Below are 7,512 nucleotides of genomic sequence, written 5' to 3' on the forward strand. Positions count from 1 at the left end.
AAAAAAAAAAGAAAAACAGAGGGAAGTCTAAGGTGAAATGTTCGGAGATTTTTAGTTCTAGGGAGTTCTCATAATTGAGATATTGGTTTATGCCACCATGAGTGGTGTTACAGTTTCCAAAGATTTACCTTGGAATGCTGTGTGGTTTGTATCATTGGATAAGGATTCCCAGCCCCACAAAAATCAGGAATATTAAGTGGAGAATATGGAGAATATGAGGAAGTGAATTACCTAGTGATTTGATTATACATGGATTTGTTAGTAGAAACTCCACTTTCCTTTTCTTGTGTTTCTCCATAGCCCAATGGAAAGTGTTATTTGAATAAGCAGCCAATTTTCAGCCAAGATACATGCCAAGATATGTGTAAACATTTAGTAAAACTAATGCAAAGGAAGTATGGCACCATTTGTTTTGCATCACCCTCCAGAGTAATACATAGAAAAATTCAGATCTGTGGAAATTAATTTTACAGCCAGACATACAGTTTATCTGAACTTATGTACTCTTAAAATCACTCTGAATGTAGATATCAACAGCAATGCCTGGAGTAACATGTGAATAGAGAGTAGGCATTTATTTCTTGTCTGCTACAAAGATTTTTTTTCATTCGTGAGTGCATGCTGTTGGTAGTAAGCAAAAAACAGCCTGAAGGAAAAGTGAAGGGAGAAAAGGTAAAAACAAAGTATCTTTAGACATCATCTGTTGATAAGCGTTTTTTGTTGTTGTTGTTGTTGTTGTTTTGCACAAAGATTCAACCACAGGAATAAAGAACACAGGAAGTGCAGAGCAACAATTTGAATTCTTTGTAGCACACAAAATTGCTCACTCTTGTGCAATTCTACCAAGTAAAATTTTAACATTAAACCTAAACACTTCTTCCTTGAAAAATATTAAGCATTCTAATATTGTATTGGAGTCTGACCTTAATAAGAAAGAAAGAAGTAAAAACAAATTACTAGTATGGAGTGAAGCCAAGACCTAAATCAGCTATGGCAAAAGAGGCACACTTAGTGTTACTAAGAGAAGAGTTTGGCTCATTGGGAGACATTTATAATGAGAGTAGTATTAGAATTGGCAGAAAGCAGTTGCACTAAAGTGTGGAAATTTTCTGTAATTATTACTTGGTAGTGGTAGTAATGGAGTAATGGTACATTACTTTTCTGCTTTTTGATGCAGCAGACTGTAAGTTTTTCTCTTTTGCCAAACGTAAGTACTCAGGTTTTAGTTACAGGAGCTTTTTTTAGTGCATTCCCAATGATGAACAGCTCCAAAATACAGGCATAAGTTCTTGAGATGCAGTCCCTGATTTTTGCTGTCTTCCATACACAGAGGAGGAGGATTACATACCTAGCTACTTCCTTCCTACTCTGACTCAGTTCTGCTAGCTACAGGAATCCATTCTCAGAGACAGATCCTTCTGTTTCTGCACTGCAGCTGGGTTCTGACCAACAGACCTAGAATCTCCTAGCTTTCACCTAAGGTCGATGTTTCTCTGTAAGGAGCTAATGACAAGAAGGAGAAATGCCTATCGACGTTATCTGTGATTGTTTCAAAGCCTTTTAAAATATTATATGCTCTGGCTGTAGCTCTATATTGACTTGTAACTAGTAAGAAATCTGTAATACTACTCACTTGTAACTGGGATAGCGAATTTTCTCATATATAATTTGAGACTTCATTGCAGTTTTTTTTTTTAAAAGAACCAAGCCAAATAACAACAAAACTACTCTTACCTCTCTTTGTATTTTGGTCCACTAACTTTGTTGAAAACTTTCCATGGTTCTGCTCTTCTTAAGGCTTAAATGTATATTCCTTAATGTTCCTTTCTACATCTGCCCAGCATGTAAACCATGCAAAAACTCAGTGTTTTTAAGGTCCTGTAGTACAGAGTGAGCTTCGTCAATCTCAGATAAATCAGAGATGCAGCTGTTTGTGCTCTTTATGAGCACAGATCTTTTTTGTGTTAGTTTTGTTGTGATTTTTTTTTATTTTATTCAATAAAATAAATAAGAGGATTAATAAATAAGTCTCGCCTGGACGCCTACCTGTGCGACCTGGTGTAGGGAACCTGCTTTGGCAGGGGGGTTGGTCTCGATGATCTCTAGAGGTCCCTTCCAACCCCTACAATTCTGTGATTCTGTGATTCTGTAGATCTATTGTTCTAATAACGCAGAATAGACAAAGAATGGATTGTGTTATGTTTCTGCTGTTTGTATTGCTAATAGCTCGGACTTACTATCTGCATTCTTTGAACATCTATATAAACTGTCTGTTGATTAAGAAATCAGTGTTAAAATAATGCTGTAATTTCAAAACATTCATCTACGTAGGTATTTGTCTCTTTCTTTCATGCTGTCCCTCTTGGATACTTACACTGAAGGCTTCTTACCATGAATATGTTGATTTTGATGAAGATGAACAGTTGGAAGGCTCCCAACCTTTTTTCCCAGTATTTGTGGCTTCACTTCAAAATAAAATAAATTATTTTTTAAAAGGAAAAAAAAATCTTATCTGTAGGAAGCTATTAGGTTCTTGACAGTCACTGATCGGTCACTACTCTTTGCTTTATCATATAGCTGGAATGCCTTACTTTGAAAATAATTTATGTGAACTACTGCATATATCCAGATGAAGTGAATATGCTTATTGAAGTATTTTCAGCTGGATATGTTGATTTTTTGCCTTCCTTTACCTCCGTCTCTGCCTACAAAAAAGTTACGTTCTTTCATGTTCTCTGTTTATTTGAACACATTTTTTTTTCTTAATGTGGATTCTCTTCCTTGATTGAGGAATTAAGTGGGTTTATGTTTAAAGTTTCCAAAGTGCCTTGGGGCCCAATGCAATGAAAGCTTGCTATGTAGACAGTTTTTATAACTTTAACTTTGAAATTATCGTCAGTGCAAGTATTTTACAGAGCTTTTTCTGAAACATTGCATCTGGCCATATATACTATATGTATACATGTTAGATCATTCATCATCTGATCAGCTTAGTCTAAACAATTGACAAGGGATAAGATAAAGGAGGTACTAATGTTCTTACAGCAGGAAACAGTGGTACAAAGCAATTAAAGAAATTGCCATACTGTTTTATAAGCTCAGATTCCCTTAGCCCGGTACACTACCTAAAGAAGAAGGCAATTCAGAAAATCAGACATACGGATTTAAGTCTTACAGATGCTGAAATGCAACATAAGTAGGTGGTAAGTGCCCTTTCTGAATATGGATGCTTCACTGAATTGCAGCCTCTATATATACTTGGCTCTGAGTCCTTCCTGTGGGTTTTGAAACAGTAACTTGTTTATTTAGAGGAAGGTGTCCCTGCTCATGGCAGGAGATTGGAACTAGATGATCTTTGTGGTCCCGTCCAATCTAAGCAATTCTATGAGTCTATGATGTATCTTTTGGGTTTGGCTGGAAGTTGGTAGAAACCTTTCCAAGGACCTTTCCAAGGAAGATATTCAAGTCTTGCCTGGACGCCTACCTGTGCGACCTGGTGTAGGGAACCTGCTTTGGCAGGGGGTTGGTCTCGATGATCTCTAGAGGTCCTTTCCAACCCCTACAATTCTGAGATTCTGTGATTCTGTGACTTCTCATTTAAGTATTGTCTCTCAATTCATTCAGAGCAGATCTTTGCAATAGTCTCCATAACACTAAAACATTTGAAGAAAAATAAAAAAGTAATACGCTACAACAACTTGATATTTTTGATAAATGCTATTAAGAATGTCCTAAGTTGGTGTAGTGTTTTCATCCTGATAGGTTTCACTCCCACTCCTCAAAGGCAGAAGGCAGAGGGGGAAAAGATTTTAGGGGTTGAGATAAGGACAAGAAGATTGCTAACCAATTACCATCATGGGCAAAACAGTTTCAAAATAGGAAGATAACTGCCTGTTCATAACAGACCAGAGCAGTACAAACTCAAAGCAAGCTAAAAACTTCTATCTTCTACCTCCTTCCCCCAAGGGTTGCAGGGAAACAGAGAATGGGAGCTGCAGTCAGTTCATAACACTTTTTCTGTCTTGCTCCTTCATGGTCACTATACTGCTACTCTATATAGATCCTCTCACAAGATGACGTGCTTGCCAAACTGATACTAGGAGGGTTTGCCTCAGGCGGCAGCTCTCTCAGCACTGATCCAACACAGCTCCATACCCTGAGGCCCACACTCCAGGCACTGCTCCACCACTGTCCCCGTGGGCGGCAGCTCCCCTAGCCCTCCTGCCCTGTTGAGGGTTGCTCTCCGGGGCTGCAGCTCCAGGCAGGAGCACAGCTCCTTCTGTGGGGGCTCTCCGTGGGCTGTATCTCATTCAGGTCTTACCCACTGCTGCAACATGGGCTCCTCCATGGCTGAATGTGGAGGTGTGCCTTGCGTGGTGCCCATGGGCTGCAGGGGGACAGCCTGCTCCTCCATAGGCCTCTCTTGGGCTGAAGGGAGCTTTTGCTCTGCACCTGGATCTCCTCCTGCCCTGCACTGATCTTGGGGTCTGCAGTATTATTTCTTACATTTTTTCACTCATTATTCCCAGCTGCTGTTGCAGATCTTTCCTTTCTTAAATATGCTGTCTGTCACCATCATCTCTCACAGGCTCAAAAAAAACCAACGGGGTATAGTAAATAAAGTCACTACATAGCAAATACGATATAATCACTTGACCTAGATAATATTTTTTCTGAGAAAATCTTGCATTTTAAGTTTTGCCTAGGCTGTTAAAAAGAGGTAGAGAAACTGGCAATGTGAAGCTCTGTTTCTTATCCCTAGGTAAAACAAATTAAGTGTGTATGTAAAAGCGTTTTTACCTAACTGTTAACTCTTGTACAGCTTTGGAACATAAAGCTGCGCTGGTTTTGATTCATGAGTGAAAAAGTGGAAAAGTCTTCTTCTGATTATGCTGCTTGAGACAGAATAAATTAAATGATTCGCCTGATCTACCTCTGACTATACAAAATTTTGGTGTCTCATTTTAAGCTTGTCCTGTATGTGCTTTTTGCAGTAACCCCGCAGTCAGATGCGCTCAAGAAAAAAAAGTCATCCCAAGGAAAGTGTACTGACTGATTGTTTGGACTTACCTTTTTCTTCCTCCCATTCACTTTGGAAGGAATTCAACTGACTAGCTTAATTAGACACCAATTTTTAGAATACTGCATGGAGATAAATGTAATAAAGCCTGAAGGACCTAGCATTTAAATGTTCTAAATTTGCATAAAAAACAAGGTAGTATTAAAAGTGGACCAAATCTAGATATAATTCACTTGAATGTAGAAGACCATCCCATTACAAGTATGACATCTCTGTTCAGTTACCTGTATAAAATCAATTTCCATAGTGATCAGACAGATAGAATGGTAATTTCGTGAAAATTAATAATCCTCGCCAATGTAAAAATGCTTTTTCTTGAGTGCTGTAGTTGAATTACATGGTATGAGGTTTTTTTGTTTGTTTGGTTGGTTTTGTTTTGTTTGTTTTTTTTCAGACTGTGGCAGTCTACTATTTCCTAGTGTTACAGGATATATTTTTGACTTCTCAGATTTATTAACTAGGGAGATTTCTTTTTCTCTTTGGGAATTATTCCTCTTTGTAGAACTTTTTAAGTCACCTCAGCCAGACTTATAATGTCATTTCTCACTTGTAAAGAGCCTCAGAGAAAGGTTGGAACCTAAATTGCATGAGCTGTTGAAATATACTGCTATCACTAAATAGACTGATTGTGTTTCCAAATTAAGCCTGCTTATTCAGCAACATATATATGACTGATCAAAAACTAAAGAAAACCGTTAAAAGAATAGAGACTGTAAACACGTATAGTTGGCATTGCTGTCACTGTGAATAGAATGATCTTTTTCTTTTTAATTTGCAGCTTCTTCTTCTAAATACTACAGTATTCAGTATGATGCTCTGTCCTGTGTGCAAGTATATCTTAGTAGCTGGAAGACACAGGGCAGCACTTGTAAGCACAGGCTTTTTTATGCTTAAGGTACCTGGTGATTCATTTTTGCCTTTGTTACAAAATTCCTGTGTATTTTGGACAAGCTTATTGTGATCAGATTGCTGGTTTTTTGCAGGTACCCCTGAACAATTACTCAATGAGTAGATAACTGACTCTGTTTTAAACAGATATTCCTGCCTCTAATTCAAATTGGCAGAATTTTATTCTATTAAGTGGGCCTGCTTTTAATGATACTTCCTTCAGAATATTGCTAAGTGGGAGTAGACATGGTAGATCTAACAACGTGATGGTGTGGAATAGAGATTGTAACTATTAGTTGTACTTCAAAGGAATATAATATGTAGTTCTGTTGAGAGATGGAGGAGAAACTTTTCATCTTGAATTCAAGGAAATTAAGAATAAGTCAAGATATAGTCCATGTCTGGAAAAATGCTGCTGCTAACCACTAATCATGCTAACCATCAATAATTTAAATCTTTGGTCAGTCCAAAGTAAATTAGACAAGATTAAAAATAATTATAATAATTACTAAGGGCAGTAAACACACAAATTTTTATTCTATGATTTTGTTGAGTGTTTCATCATATTGACTGACTGCTTTCAAGACTTCATAAGCTCTCTAGCATTAATTTTCCTAGTTGCATGTCAGGCATAACTGTGATTGATCTGTCTCCCAGTGGCATAGCGGAAGTTAATATTTAAAGGAGTTCTAAAATCATTCGGTAAAAATGATTGATGGATTCATTGCAAATTCTTTCATAGTCACGGATACAGTCCATAAATAAACTTCCTATAGGATCAGAATTTTAAGCAGAACTTTGTTAGAGTTGGGGAAAATAAAAACCAACAGAATTCTTTGTCATGTAGTTAAATTAAAAACAGTATTGAGAAGCTTGCCTTTCTGCTTTAGAACTTCAAAATGGAGGTTCTTTTCTGGGCACTTTTCTGGGTACTTTGTTGTACCCTCACTTGAGGGTAGCTGCAGATACTAGAATGAGTCTTGCCAAGGTATTTCAGTGCACAGGACTGTGCATGTTCTTCTCAGAATTTATAGACAGCTTATTTAAGTATTATTTTTCAGTATTGGCATACTGCATGAATAGTGTAATTTTTTTAATATAATTCGCTTCTCTGTAAGTTGAGAAGTTTTCAGCCTAGATTGAAGTAAATTCAGCAGAAGCTACTTGCAAAAGCAAAAGTGGAAATATTTCTGAATGTACAAATAATTATGCCTGTGGTTATTTTAGTCCCACACTGCTTGGTCAAAACAAACTATTTCCTTTTGTATTAGTTCAAGCTCCAGACTATTCCAGACTTCGAGTGTTATCAGCATATAAAGAAAATGTAGGAGAGATTAAACTTAAACTAAAATATATTAACTACTCAGTAACTCTGAGGATTAAAATCTATTGGTGCCTATAAAATCCATACGTTTATAGAAGCTGTTTTTTTATTTTAATCTTCTTTGATACTTTATATTTACTTATAGGCTGCTTCTGTAAAAACTAGTTTTGAGTGTCTCCAGCTAAACTTACTTGTCCCATGTTTTTGGGTTCGTTTGTTT

Source organism: Meleagris gallopavo, chromosome Z, assembly GCF_000146605.3.
Source record: "Meleagris gallopavo isolate NT-WF06-2002-E0010 breed Aviagen turkey brand Nicholas breeding stock chromosome Z, Turkey_5.1, whole genome shotgun sequence".
NCBI lineage: Eukaryota > Metazoa > Chordata > Aves > Galliformes > Phasianidae > Meleagris > Meleagris gallopavo.